Below are 12,707 nucleotides of genomic sequence, written 5' to 3' on the forward strand. Positions count from 1 at the left end.
AGAATCAGTTATCTAGCCATCACAATTTGGCCCTTGTCAAAGTCACTCAGATCCTTACTCTTGCCCATGTTTCCTGCTTCCAACACATCAAATTCAAGAATTGACTGTTCTCTTGCTGCCTAATTTACCCACCCCTTGATGGGGGCTACTGTAATGAGATAATCAATGTTATTCACGTCACCTGTCAGTGGTTTTAATGGTATGGCTGATCAGTGTATGTATATTCGAAAACCATGGTATCTCCAAAAAGAATATCATGACATACCCAAGCATAATACCAATATTATATCATTATATCGCCCATCCTTTTTTATTTGAGAAAAAAAATGGACTAGCAGACTGTCCGTCATTCCTAACATGTCCATAACTATGTCTTTTCTTATGATTCTTTCCCTGAAGCCACTATTTAATAAAAAGTCTTACCTGCAGCGTAGCGGAGCAGCTAATCCACTAACCGATCCACTCACCTCTCTAATCCTCCTGGTTTTTTTCCCTCCTTTGTCACAGACATCTGACAGCACCGGTCCCAGAAGAGCAGACTCACCCTCTAAAGTACACCCCGTTGCCCTCCAAATGTATCCCACAATCCTGTGCACAAAGACAGGAGGGTAAAGGGTCGTTGTGTGAACAGAGGAAAAGCCCGAGGAGGAGGATTTGCTCATGATCACTTGCTCTTCTCTGATGAACGTGAGTGATCTGAAATTTTTCAGCACATTTAGAAATATGTTGCTTTTATATCATTTTATCTGGAATACTTTTGGTGCTGAAATCTAAAGGGGTGAGGTTTTGACTTAAAAGCAAATTTTTCAGCAAAATTGGCAAGCTAATTTGATTAGAGCTCATCTCATTTCAACAAAAATCTTCTCCATAATCATACATCATACACCTTCTTCAAAAAGTAGTTTCAATCATTTATTATTAAATATTTTGATTAAATATTAGGCAGGTAGTTCAGAAGAAGGTAGCATTCCCACCATTGGAATTCTATATGTTTTCCCCATGTTGGTTTCCTCCTGGTTCTCCGGTTTCCTCCAGCTGATGGACTGGCTGCTCTAGGTGTACGTAAATGTGTTTGTGAATGTTTGTGTGGTGCACTGCAGTGAACTGGTGTCCCATCCAGAGTGTTCCCAACCAGACTTGTAGTACTCGAGTCCAGGACTCAGACTCGAGTCTGACTCGTGCCCTAATTTTAAGGACTTGTAACTCGATTTGGACTTGAGCACTGATGACTCAGACTCGTGCATTAATTGCATTCGGACTCATAAATTGGAGACGAGGATTCATTTTTTTTCTTTATTTTTTTTAACATGCCATAATTTGGCATAAGATATTTATATCTACATTAATTTTGCACTAATTTTGTGTAAGAGTGTCACACCTGCGTGCCTTGGTGCGTGCATCAGGTAGACTCTCGGGCACGCTCCGGATAGCGCACACACCAAGCGGACTCTCACGCGCGCCGTAAACGGCTCGCACCTGCATAGGATTAAGGCACAATCAGCGAGCCTATATAAAAACCATGAAAACACACTTACTTTGCGAAGTATTGAGTTGCATTGCTGATACATTACAGAGCCTTATTTCCTTGTTTGTTTTCCTGATCCCTGGTTTCCTCTTTCTCATCTTTGATTCTGCCGAGTCTACGATAGCCTGTTTGTGCCCCACTCGACCTATTGCCTGTTTCACTGTTGTACGATTTTGCCTGCCATTCTGGATTGTTTACCTGTCTTCACGTCAACATTTCATGACTTTGCTTGTAAGAAGAAAATTGTTTATATTTAAATTTTTCATTCTTGTAGCGTCACATGACCATTGATGACAAAGTCAACACTGCAATGAGACAAATTAAAGGTATTCATATTTTTGAAACCAGATTAGCATTCCAAGAAGATCAGTGATATATATATATAAAAGTTAGTCAATTTCTCAGAGCGGCATGGTGGTGTAGTGGTTAGCGCTGTCGCCGCACAGCAAGAAGGTCCAGGTTTGAGCCCCGTGGCCTGCGAGGGCCTTTCTGTGCGGAGTTTGCATGTTCTCCGCGTGGGTTTCCTCCGGGTGCTCTGGTTTCCCCCACAGTCCAAAGACATGCAGGTTAGGTTAACTGGTGACTCTAAACTGACCGTAGGTGTGAATGGTTGTCTGTGTGTATGTGTCAGCCCTGTGTTGACCTGGCGACTTGTCCAGGGTGTATCCTGCCTTTCGCCTGTAGTCAGCTGGGATAGACTCCAGCTTGCTTGAGACCCTGTAGAACAGGATAAAGTGGCTAGAGATAATGAGAGATGAGTCAATTTCTCTTTAATTCACTTCATCACTTTCTGTTTAATTACATCATGAAGAGTTTCGGGGTTTGGTGTTTTTTGTTTTCCTCAAGATGTGAAACTATGTTCAATCTAGCTGTAATGTGTGTTGACATTGAACCCAGGCTCTTTTTTTTTTGGTTTTCACATAGCAATTAAACTTGTTTCTTAACCCTGGGTGGCAGGAGGTGCTAAGACAGGTTAAAAAATAGAAAAAAAAAAAAGCTTCTGGCTGAAGGCTACAGCATATATAATTAGTTACTCTTGACAGGTAAAAATTGAAAACATGATTCATGGCTTAGAGCTATTCAGTAGTGAGTAAATTCAGTTCACCGCTGCCATTTATCCAGTTTATTTCAAATGTAGACGTTAGAAACGTTTACATGCAAACATCATTATTAATTACTTCACATAACATCATTTTCCTACAACATGTAAAGCTCATTGTAAATATGTCTGTTCAACAAGAGCAAATCCATTTTCTATGTAAATCAGCTGTAATATACAAAATAACAAACATCTCAGCTCTATCATTTATAATAACTAGATAAAATGGCTGATGTATTAATGAGAACAATAAAGATAAAGAGATAAAGAGGTGACAAAAAAGAGATGACAAAAAAAGCAAAGGCTTTTTCCGTCCTGAGATTTCCTAGACATTTCCTAAATCAATCTTTATTGGGAGATAATAAATCAATCTTTAGTCTGGTTCCTCAGTACGAAACTCATTCAGTGTGACAGTTTCAAAAAGTGGAAGGGAAAATTGGAAAACTGGATAAAGGATAGTGGTTGGGCATTTTGATATGCTTTTGATTCTTGAACTATGAGACATTTTTGCAAAGTTATGATGCTTTAATCCTAATGTTGTGATCCTGATTACAGCTCTGATTCTTGGTTTGGATAATTAAATGGAATTTCTTGGACTTTGAAAAGGTATTTAAGGTATAACAGTGGTCCTTAAGATCTTAATAGGTTCACTACACTGTCAGAAATAGGGATACAGTAGGAGTCCATTTCTGTCCCTCAATGCACAATGTACACTAATGTACCCCCAATTGGATTTCAAGGTAACTGTTGCCCCTTTTCCACCAAAGCAGTTCCAGGGCTGGTTCGGGGCCAGTGCTTAGTTTGGAACCGGGATTTCTGTTTCCACTGACAAAGAACTGGCTCTGGGGCCAGAAAAACCGGTTCCAGGCTAGCACCAACTCTCTGCTGGGCCAGAGGAAAGAACCACTTACATCAGCGGGGGACGGAGTTGTTAAGACCAACAACAATAACGAGACCGCGAAAGATTGCCATTTTTAAGCGACGAGAAGCAGCAGCTGTACAAACGCGAAGTCATCCATTATTATTATTGTTGTTGCTGCTGCTGCTGCTTCTTCCGTGTTGTTTTTGCTTCAATATTTGCGCCAAGGTTTATGCAAACGTAGCGACGTAACTCATGTTTACAGCGACGTAATGATGTATACAACGACGTAACTGACGTATACAGCGACGTAATGACGTGGCTTCCCTTAGCACCGCGAGCTATGGAAAAGCAAACTGGTTCTCAGCTGGCTCGCAAGTTGAACGAGTTGTGAACCAGCACCAGCACTGGCCCCGAACCAGCCCTGGAACTGATTTGGTGGAAAAGGGGTATGTGTGTACCTTTTTAGGGCCAAAAAGGTACATATATGTTCCCAAGCAGTTTATAAAGGGTACAAATATGTACCTTAGAGGGTATTGCCCCAGTGACAAGCCACTGTACCCCTAAAGGTACAGTAATGTACTTTATTTTTCTTAGATTCTACCTTAACAATCAGATAGAAGACTGAGGTTACTAAAGAGATGACAAAAAAAGCAAAGGCTTTTTCCGTCCTGAGATTTCCTAGACATTTCCTAAATCAATCATGCTGATTTGCAGACAAGATTAAGGGATGAAAGCAAAGGGAAAAGACCCTACCCCCCAGACACACATACAACTTCCAGGCCTTGCTCAGAGAAAGTAGAAAGCGTCTAGACATTTATTTGTGTGTTGTGTCTCTGAAGTGCTCTTTGAAACCTTGGGGTGGCCCCTCTGTCAGGTGGGCCTATTTGCCTGTGGCTTGGAGGTTCCAGGTGAGCTGGAGGTGTGGCTTTGATTGTGGAGCTTTGTTGTAGCACCCGTCTCAGCCTGTTCTCTCCTTCAAGCCTTTTGGCTGCCGCTCTGTCTATAGTGCCAAACCAGACCAGACCAGTCCAGACCAGGTAAACCTGAGGCCTCTTCTCACCTGCACACACATACATTCACTCACTCGCTCCCTCACTCTTTCTCATCCTCCTCCCTTTCTCTCCTCACAGCGTGACACAAGAGGTGCTGAGCCATTGCCGAAGCTACAATGGGAGTCTTGTTGCTTTGCCTCCCACACTGCCATTTCTCTGGTTACTGACAAGACAGCTCCGCAGTAATTTCATAGTTATTATGCTCTGGGCAATAACCTGAGTGGGGGAAAGAAAGAAAGCAAAGGCTTAGGTATGACTCGGGTTGAAGGTTGTGTAAAAGATATCGTGATGAATGAAGTGCAATTATACACTGTTATTCTTCTTCAACGTCCCCTTGCACACAGATCCCAGCGCCTCTCATGTGCTAATAGGAAGTCAGCAGCGTCCAAGCTTTCGACCACAAGTTAATTTCTTGACATTTCCATTCCATTAACATCACGCAGATGGCCAGAGCAGAACTTAATTTCTGCTATGTTTACTTGGTTAGAGTGCATGCTTCCCTGTTGGAATCAGCTGATCCATTGTGAAATCTATGCACTCAGGAGAGGTGGGTTTTTTTTTTACATGTGCCAATGTTTAATATCCTGCTGGAGAGAGTGTAGATTTCTGTGTATGTGTGTTTAGCATATGCTGTGCCATACGTACACACCCATATGCTCAGCAGCCACTTTAATAGGAACACCTGTACCCCACTTATTTATGAAAACATCTAATCAGCCAATCATGTGGCAGCAACACAATACTTACATCAAGCACACACAGGTTTTTCACTGCATCAAACATCAGAATGGGGAAAGGAACTGCTGATCAGATGGGATTTTTTCCGCACAACAGTCAGTTTGAATTAGAAATAAAAAAAACATCCAGAGAGAGAAAGAGAGAGAGAGAGAGAGAGAGAGAGAGAGAGAGAGAGAGAGAGAGATCTGGGGGAAGAAATACCTCACTGATCAGAGTTCAGAGGAAAATGACCACACTGGGTCAGTAGTGACGGTTTGAAAGGCTACAGTAACTCAACCACTTTTTACAGCCATGGTGAGCAGAAAAGTAGCTCAGACGGCACAAATCGTCAAAGAAAACCACATCCGGTTCCACTTCTGTCAGCCAAGATCAGACTATATTGGGGAACAGGTTAACCCAAACGAGACAGTTTAAGATTGCATGAACATACAGGTGTTCCTAATAAACTGGCTGTGTGGTGTACAGGCATACCTTCACATTAGCTTTGCATTTTTTATTTTTTATTTTTTGCATAATAAAGATGGCAGCATGCCAAGACAGCAGATGTGCATCTTCCAGATATCTTGTGAGTCTTATAAAGCACAAATGCGAACATTTTCAACTTTTTTTTCCCTTCTCACCTTTTCTTAAAGATGCCTGGAAGATGAAAGCACCGTGGTCTTGCCTTATCACTGTCTTTAGAGCTTCGCAAAACCTTTGGCAGTTCCCCTCTTCCAGGAGAAGCAGCGTTTAGGATTATAGTTCTAAGGACAACCCTGACTATTCACACTTGGCATTAGCGAGACAGCCTCACTACAAGAAGGATATTTTTTATTCCTTCAATTTAACTTTAATTACCCAAATCTCTGTGAGGGCACACAAGAAAAGCCCAGGCATTTGTGTCAAGGAGATTACCAGACTGCCCTGCCAAGTCCGCGCGTCGCTGCATCGTTAGATAGAATTCAAATTCAAATCCAGGCTAAAGACAGTGCAGCTGTCAACCCCCCCGGCCTGCAAAGCCCCGTTTGGATCAAAAATTAGCTGTCCTCCCTCTGCCTGCTCCTTCCTCTCATCTTCTTCCTCTTCCCCCAAGGACCTTAATCCCCCCTCCCTCTAAGAAGTCTGACAGCTAAAATAAAGCCATAAAAATGGCAAAATAATTAGTAATTAAAAATAAAATTCATTTTTTTAATTCTCTCTTCTCTTCCATTGTCTTCCATGTCAGCTGGTTAGAACTATGATCTTTTGACATAGGTTACATAGGTGACCCCAATTTGATTCACCTCAAGAGTGATCTGTCTGTAATGGCATAATCTTTAGCGCAATGTGTATCACTGTACCTTTGGAGAAATGTCTCCCGAAAGCCTAGTAAACCTGTCGTGGTGATATGGTGGGTAAAACATGAAGTCTCCTCAGGAGGTCATCTTTGTTGTCACTGATACCATTAATGGATCATATACAATCATACTAGTGGATTTCTGAACAATCAACTCTTGAGCATACAAGAACAGGATCCCTATTGTCTTATTTACTTGTTCACTTATTTACATGGATCCAGCACTTTAAAACATTTGCGACAGTGGTGCACTGGGTAGAATTGCTGCCTCAACCTCAACCTTGGGTCACTCTCTGCATGATCATTCACATGTTCTCCTCATGTCCATATGGGCTTCCTCTGGGTTTTTTGGTCTCCTCCTACCTCCAAAAGAACATGCCATGAGTGTGTGTCTGTGTGTGGGGAAGGGGTGTTCCCAACCAGTGTTTCTGAGATTCGGAGAGGTTCTGGATCCACCTGGCCTGCTTGATCCATCCTGATGCCCTACGTCTGGCTGGAGTCTCATGACATCACTCCTGTGGAGGACGGCTACATATGGACAGACAAAAGTCGCACTTGGAAGACGCTCTGGACACTTACAGTAATGCTTTTATGCCTGAGGACTGCAGTTGACTTGCTAACTTTAGGACTGCAGTTGTCATGAACAGTTTTGCACTCAAGTTTCCATCAGTGAACAGTTGATAACTTCAACAAAACAAACTTCATGTTAAAACTAATGAATTTCCTGGTTTTACAGTTATACTTTGTGACTCTATAGGACACTGTTATAGAAGCAAGTTTTTTATAATCATGTTGTCTGTTATCACCCAAATGAGGATGGATTCCCTTTTGAGTCTGGTTCCCCTCGAGGTTTCTTCCTCATGTTGTCTGAGGGAGTTTTTCCTTGCCACCGTCGCCACAGGCTTGCTCATTGGGGATAGATTAGGGATAAAATTAGTTCATGTTTAAAGTCTTTAAATTTCTGTAAAGCTGCTTTGCAACAATGCCTATTGTTAAAAGTGCTATAAAAATAAACTTGACTTGATTCAACTCAAGGTTTACAAATTGAATCCTGAGTACAACATTTTATTTGTGGTGCTTGAACCACTCAAAATGCTGTAGAAATGGCCCTAAAATGAAAACAGTCCATCTTTTAATGTCCCGAGGTAAAGCACCTTTGTGTCCCAGGCATAACCATCGACTATCTCATCCCCCATTTTCAGCCCAAGGTTATCATTTCCTACCATGCACCAATGAATGGTTAGGGATCAAAATTCCAAGAACAACTGGGATGTCAGAGCTGGAAAATTGTATGCTATTTTCTTGTTTGCTTTTATAAAAAGATACCTGCTTATAATAATTCAAGGTTGCAGTGACATTCCAGCAACCTTGCAGTGTTCAGAATGAACCTAGCATGACATGAGGCTGACACATTAACAATGTCTGGCGTGGCCAAGCAAACAATCTCTGAGTGCAATTTCAAAGGCATACACGGACCTGGTCCTGATTAAAAACCCACCAGTTTCTGTGTATGTTTTGGCTGAAGCCCCATAGGTGGTGGTGTTAAATAAGGCAACCAGATTTGCACCATGGGATGGTAGGGCAGGTTGATTGTGAAGTTCATTCAACCAGCCAAACATGAAGTAGATGCTCAGACCAGTAGGCATCAAACTTGGAGAAATGACGTGGTGTGTATATATATGTCATGGAGGAAGAAGAAGAAGAAGAAGAAGAAGAAGAAAGGAACAATTACATCCTGGAGGAGCTTCCTTACTGCCTTGCGCTGACTTCTAACAAGCCACAAAAGCCAACTTAATAACCCTCCCCCTACCACACGTGCACACACACACACACACACACACACACCCTCTCTGTCTCTTCTGGCCTCAGGGAGGGCGGGCCGATTAATATCTGCCTACCTTGTTACCTAATTCATTATGGAATAGTAGTTAATTTGATTTGATATTATTTTAATAAAATTCTGTAATATATTAGATTGTTTCAGGCTATCAAAATAATTTTCCAATTATTACGGTTACTCAACCAAGGCTCTTTTTTTTTTCCTCCTTTGTGAGCGGCAGTGGGCCTGACTCAGAATACATTAGCTCCTACAACTCCATTTCGACTGAAGGAAGAAGAAATATATATGCATGATTACACCAGAAATGTTATTACTGGTAATGTGCTGCCTGCAGTACTCAGCAAACGGCCCCACAGATTGATGCGTGATTGGCACAACATGGAGCCATGAACGCTTCGATTATGTCCTCGTAAAAATACATCAGATTCCCTTTTATGCTAATAAACGAGGCCTTGTGTTTTTGCGTCTGTTAATTAGGAGCATGCTCGAGCAACTCTGCCCTTCTGGTCGCATCAAGGCAACACGAGTTTCCACTCGGACTGAATCTGCTTATTACGCCTCAGGCTCAGATTATGAAGTCGACCAATACAGCATTAAATTCTGACTTCCTTTGAATGTAGGAGGATCACTGAATACTGCGTATGTAAGAAATAAAACATGGCATATTGTGCTGTTATAGTAAAATAATCAACAATGCGAATGAGGTGGAATGAGTGTTACAATCCCAATTGAGAAAGCTAATCCCAAAGTATTTTATTTCTCTTATACAGTATCACATCAACTTACCAAACATTAATTAATTGATGAATGACACATTGTACTTTTTATCCATTTATGGTTACATTATAAAGTTATAAATGTTAAATAAATGTCTTCTCATAGTAAACTTCACCATCTCAACTATTAAAAAAAAAACCCTCTACATTGTTTTTGAAAAGTATTTATTTGGCACTACTCACTTTTAACATAATTTCATCCCTCATATTTGAATTTAATGTTTTGTTTAACACCCGCTGAACTATTTACATTTTTACATTATAGTAGCCATAAGCAGATGTTTTGTTTTGTTTTTTTCTCTTTCTTGAAATTAATAATACAAAACATTCAGCTTGCCAAGTTGCCAAGAAACTCTAAAGCACAAACTCCGACTAAAGTTACGGTTTTACCTCTGATTAGAAACACTGATACTGGAGACTCCTTCGAAAAACCTCCTTTCAGAAAACTTCACCATATCATCAGTTATACACTTCGGTTTAGAATCTGGAACATCTGCTGATAATGCTGAGATGATAATGAAATTATAAAAATCTTGCGGAACGAACTCCTCACCATGCTGCTGTTATAGAACATTAATCAACACCTCTCTTCTGACCAATCAGAATGAAGCATTCGACAGTGCTGTGGTATCGATAGATAGCTAACATGTATATGATTTGAAAGCCATCACACTTTCTTTCCTCCGGACTCTGCTCGTCCTGTCTCCTGAGGCTCTTTGGCGGACATTGCTTCCTTGATCGTCCTCATGGTATAGTTTAAACTGAGTACTTTATTTTGTTGGATGCAGACCAGAGAACAGTGCACAATAAGTGACTACTAATTAACACTCTCTCATTGCTGTAACATTGTTGGAATCCATTTTCATTAAAACTCTTCTGCCAGACTGGGGACCAACGTTTCGAAAAAGATCCTAAGAGAGCCACTTAAGAATCATCATGGGGAGGTCACGATCCTCCCAATGGACACTCCCGCGCTTTCAATATCGACCTTGGGTCTCACACAAAGAAATGCCCCCCTTCTCCAAAGTGGAAAGCGCCAATTTCTGAAGTCTCCTGCTGAAGTACAGACCATTTGGCAATGAAGAAACGTCTTGTTTTTCTCTTTTTGATGAGTGTTAAGCTGGCACTGTGTGGACTCTAGTTCCATAAAAACTGCAAAGGAAGTGATTTTCTATCAATTAATTACATATTTTTTACTTTCTTGAACACTTCCTACAAACTTTTTTTTTTAACTGAGATGAACTTGCAGAACCACAGATAAAGTGAAGTAGAGAAAATACAGTAGATTAGGGTTTTAGATAAGAAGAAGAAGGCTGAAGCAGTGTCCATGCGACTTTGTAATGGCCCAGTTTTCAGGCTTATTTTGATGCAAAGTCCATATTTTTGCTGTGATTAATAGATGAAACTCTTTTGGTTCAAACTGGGCTGTGTTCAAATCTCAAATCAGGTCATTCATTGTGGCTATCGATAGTATGCACAAGGACCTGTCTGGGTCAGCAGTATATTTACTTATATGATAAATGAAGAAGGTAATATATATATTATATACACACACACACACACACACACAACAGTTGTGGTCAGAAGTTTACATACAGTGACATGTATGTCATCTTGGATATGAATGTCATGGCAATATTTGAGCTTTCAGTAATTTCTTTGAACTTTTCTTTTTCTGTGGCAGAATGATTGTACAGCATACATATTTAATTAAAAAAACACTAGAATTTGGTGCACAAGTTTTAATTTTCTTTGGGTTTTCTGAAATCAATACAGGGTCAAAATTATACATACAGGGTCAAAAATTTACATATGCTCACTTAGATTATTAATTCAGAGGTTCTGAAACTTCCACTTAGTGATCATGATTGACTACAGCTGGTTGACTCTGTGCCTTCATAAAAAGGGTTTGTTTACAGCACTCATTGGATTGACCAACACACAATACAATGGGAAAGTCCAAGGAGCTCAGTGCAGATCTGAGAAAGAGGATCGCAGATATACACAACTCCGGAATGTCTCTTGGAGCCATTTCTAAACAACTGCAAATTCCAAAATCAGTTCAAACAATTGTATGCAAGTTATTGTGAGGTGTAGTCACTTTGCCAAGCCACTTTGCTTCAAGAAAACCCAAACTGTCACCCTCAGCTGAAAGGAAACTGGTTTGGATGGTCAGGAACAACCTGGGAACCACTGTGCCACAGTTCTGCCATGAACTGGAAGCTGATGGATCACTGTCTACAGTTCAGTGAGTTTTACGTCACCATGGACTAAGAGGCTGCTATCCAAGAAATAACACCCTGCTCCAAAATTGACACCTTCAAGCTTAAAGCAGATACACATAACCTTTATTTTTAAATAAATTTCTGAGTGGATAGTATCTCCATCCTTGACTCTTGTATGCTGCATAAATGCGAATAAAAAAATATATATATATTTTTTTGAGAGTTAACTCGACTGCAAAGTTGGCATTTGAGCTGCCCCGCTGAACCAGCCAGCCCTGAGTGCGTGATGTCACAGCGGTAACCGGTTTTAAGGCTGATGCCTTTGACAGCTATAGACCAAAGTCATATAAATAAAAATTTATGGTGAAAGTAAGAAATATTGTTACTGACTTGTTCAACTAAGACTGATTTGACTTCAGTGATTGTGGGTTGACTCTCATTAAAACAGGATAGGTGTTATAACTTATGCAACATACAACATGTACATGCATGCATTTTCACTAATAAAACATAAAAGGCTAATTAAATAATCAGATGAACTGAGACAATCACATTCTGAAGCAAATTAAATAATCTTATACCGGTAACTTACATACAATACAAGTTACATGTATTAATCTAAATGCAGGTAAACAACGTGTTGTTTTTGTTGTTTTATATCCAAATAAGAGTCAGAGCTTACCCATCTGTGTTCTCGCTTCTTGAAGACCAATCTTGTGGCCGATTGTTTTGAAACAATCTGACTTTCAGTTGTTTGTTCAGTTCTCCGTTCATTCGCTTCTTCCATGTAAGGGCGAGATGGCCGCAATATCCAGTTTAGGAATAAGACGGCTGGTCCACTCATTCTCTGTTTTCTTCATACTGTGTACTCCGCCATTACTGCTCGGCTCAGGCAATTACTAAAACCCGGGACGGAACGGTACGTCACTGGTTTTAGCAACAACCGTAGGGAGATCACTGCCTGAGTAATATGTCCAGTCCCACTCCATCCCAGGTCTTAGCAACAACCCTTGGCTCACTCTGGGAGGACTGGTGCAACTGAACTTTCCTTTTTCATCTCATCTCATCTCATTATCTCTAGCCGCTTTATCCTTCTACAGGGTCGCAGGCAAGCTGGAGCCTATCCCAGCTGACTACGGGCGAAAGGCGGGGTACACCCTGGACAAGTTGCCAGGTCATCACAGGGCTGACACATAGACACAGACAACCATTCACACTCACATTCACACCTACGGTCAATTTAGAGTCACCAGTTAACCTAACCTGCATGTCTTT

General features: G+C 40.8%; 1 long non-coding RNA gene across 2 annotated transcripts in view; it reads right to left on the bottom strand.

Moving 5' to 3' along the window:
• Window positions 1-288: 288 nt before the first annotated feature.
• The window catches only part of LOC132893804 (uncharacterized), a 48,763-nt gene continuing 36,344 nt past the window's right edge, over window positions 289-12,707 (bottom strand). The window contains exon 3 of one of the 2 annotated variants that reach the window (XR_009655593.1): window positions 289-588. This is a non-coding gene — a long non-coding RNA (uncharacterized LOC132893804). Of the gene's footprint in view, window positions 589-3,972; window positions 4,755-12,707 lie in introns of those variants that run through there. The other variant, XR_009655594.1, reaches the window with a different exon arrangement.

Source organism: Neoarius graeffei, chromosome 11, assembly GCF_027579695.1.
Source record: "Neoarius graeffei isolate fNeoGra1 chromosome 11, fNeoGra1.pri, whole genome shotgun sequence".
NCBI classification, from domain to species: Eukaryota; Metazoa; Chordata; class Actinopteri; order Siluriformes; family Ariidae; genus Neoarius; species Neoarius graeffei.